Source organism: Suncus etruscus, chromosome 2 (assembly GCF_024139225.1).
Source record: "Suncus etruscus isolate mSunEtr1 chromosome 2, mSunEtr1.pri.cur, whole genome shotgun sequence".
Lineage (NCBI taxonomy): Eukaryota > Metazoa > Chordata > Mammalia > Eulipotyphla > Soricidae > Suncus > Suncus etruscus.
Genome location: NC_064849.1, coordinates 156,081,394 through 156,084,279, shown reverse-complemented (window position 1 = coordinate 156,084,279; position 2,886 = coordinate 156,081,394). Strand labels below are relative to the sequence as shown.

Here is a 2,886-nt window from a genome sequence, read left to right as displayed (position 1 = left end):
CTTTCCAAAATTATGATTAAGCTGAAATTTTAAAATTAAATGAAAACAATTAAATATTCAAATACTGGGCCTGAGAGATATCACAGTAAAAGGGTGTTAGCCTTGCACGCAGCCAACCCAGGATGGACCTGGGTTAAATTCCCGGCATCCCATATTGTCCCCAGAGTCTACCAGGAGTGATTTCTGAAAGTAGTGCCAGGAGTAACCCTTGAGCACCACCGGGTGTGGCCCCAAAACAAAACAAAAACAAAAATCAAAATATTCAAATATTGCTACTGTTTTTTATGCTGTTTCGATCATAGAAGTTGATATCCAAAATATATACATTTTTATATGTATATAAATATAGTACATATAGTATTTTAATATATATAAATAAATATAATTGTAGCATTTTAAGTCTTTTCTCTTTATATATATATATATATATTTTTTTTTTTTAAGCCTACAGCACCCGCTATTTCCAGGTGGTCTACCAACAAAGTACTAACCAGGCCCAACCCTGCTTAGCTTCTGAGATCAGACGAGATAGGGCGCATTCAGGGTGGTATGGCCATAGACACATTATTATTATTATTATTTATTATTATTAAGAATGGTTAATGTGATGGGGCCAGAGTAGTGGCGCAGCAGTAGGGCATTGCCTTACAAGAGGCTGACCTAGGATGGACCACAGTTCTATCTCCGGGCATCCCATATGATCCTCCAAGATAGGAGCAATTTCTGAGTGCAGAGACAGGAGTAACCCCTGAGCATCACTGGGTTTGGCCCAAAAAAGCAAAAAACAAACAAACAAAATAACTAAAGTGAAAGACTTATTCTATATCCAAGCTTTCTTTTTGTTTTTGATTTTGTTTTTGGGTCACACCCGGCGGTGCTCAGGGGTTACTCCTGGCTGTCTGCTCAGAAATAGCTCCTGGCAGGCAAGAGGGACCATATGGGACACCGGGATTTGAACCAACCACCTTTGGTCCTGGATCGGCTGCTTGCAAGGCAAACGCCGCTGTGCTATCTCTCCGGGTCCTCTATATCCAAGTTTTATAAATAAAAGTTAAAAACAGACAACATAAATTCAAAATTATCTTGTATATGCATGCCCGATGCATTAAGTAAAATTTATTTTTACAAGTCATAAATGATTTTCATTACTAAGAAATCAGTGATATTATATAAACCACATAATATATCTCATATTGTTGCAAAAGTCAGTTATACAAGTGAATAACATGTATATCATAATAGAACTAAATCCAGTAGAGACTCAAAAATAGAAATTCTTCACAAAAATGAATGTTATGAAAATTCTAAAATACATAAAATATGGAGCACTATGTAGTTCTGTTAACCAAACAAAACATAAAACATAAGATGTTAGAATAATAAAAGGTTAATTTCAATGAATGCACCAGCTAAAGGCAAGATATATTCAATTAATCCGGGCCCATTTATCAGCAAATACATCAACTGCCCAGTTTATACCTAACTGTGAATGTGTTAATTTAAAAACTCTGATCTTTTTTTTTTTTTTTCAAAACTTTCTTCTATAGTTGTATCTTATTGTATGGTTATGAAGAGGAAATTTACTTTCTATGTAGAGAAAAATGCCTGTAACAGAACAAAATAAAGCAAAAAATAAAGCAAAAAAGCAGGGAGATAGGAATGGGATATAAAACACAAATATTTGTGTATTTATAATATGAATCTTTTCTTAGAGCCATGCATTCCCTTTGTGTATGTCATCAAATGTTATAACTTTCTGAATGTAAAATGATAAATTTTATATAGAAATTAGAATGAACCTAGAGCATCACTAAAAGTAGTTTTTTAGTCAAAGCCAGGAAAAAACCTTGAACACAGATATGGGTGGTACCAAAACTAAATTAATAAAATAAAATAAATAAACATGTAAACTGATGTACAGCATGAATCTCAAGAAATTGATTAAAATGGTTATTTTAGGGTTCTTTTTTGAGGGGGTCATATCTAGCAGTGCTTAGGGCTTACTCTTGACTCTGTTCAGGAATTTGTCCTGATAGTGCTCAAGGATATTTTCCAATTGGCATCAAGTGGAACAGTGATTCTTATTTTTATTATAAATATAATAAGCTATGCATAATAGTTTCACTTTTATCTGCATTTTTTCAGTTTATTTCTGGGTCAAACCTAGTTGAAGTTAAGCATCTTTACCCCATCTAGTGTCTTGGGCCTGCTTGCTTTATATAATTATCGTAAAATAAAAAAAATCAATGACAAAATAATAGACAGTCATTATTAAAATATCTTCCCTATCTTCTTTTTATACTTTAAATAACTGATTTAAGCTGACATAATTATAAAATGTTCATTATTTTATTTATAACATTTTAAATGTATCACATCCATAATATATATTTTGTTTCACACATCTAGTTTATGATTTTAAGTGTTTAGCTTTACTGATAAAATTGGGAATTCTATGTGATCTACCTTAAAATTTGTGTATAAATTAATTTATCTGTTTTTATTTAATATTGTATTGTCATGATAAGAGTTTTTATTTGCCTAAAAACCTTTTTTTGATAAAATACCGTTTTTTTTCTAATTATTGATATTTTAGCATTTGTACTATTTCACACATTGATTTTTAACTTACAGTTTTGCTTAGAGTTCTTCAAAAATTGCTTAAAATAAATTGTCATAGTAATTCAATATCAAATTTAATCCCTATCGACATAGTCAAATTTCTATAACTGCCATAGCAATTATGGACTAGAAAGATAAGACAACAGGAAGGATATTTGCCTTCAATGTGGCCAACACAGCTTCTATCCTAAGCACCATATATGGTCCCCAGAGCCTACCAGAAATTATCCAGAACTCAGAACCAGCAGTCCTGAGCTCTTCTGG

General features: G+C 32.1%; 1 pseudogene; it reads right to left on the bottom strand.

The window, feature by feature from the left end:
• Nucleotides 1-442: 442 nt before the first annotated feature.
• Nucleotides 443-561, bottom strand: LOC126002863 (uncharacterized; annotated as a pseudogene).
• Between the last annotated feature and the right edge of the window lie 2,325 nt (nt 562-2,886).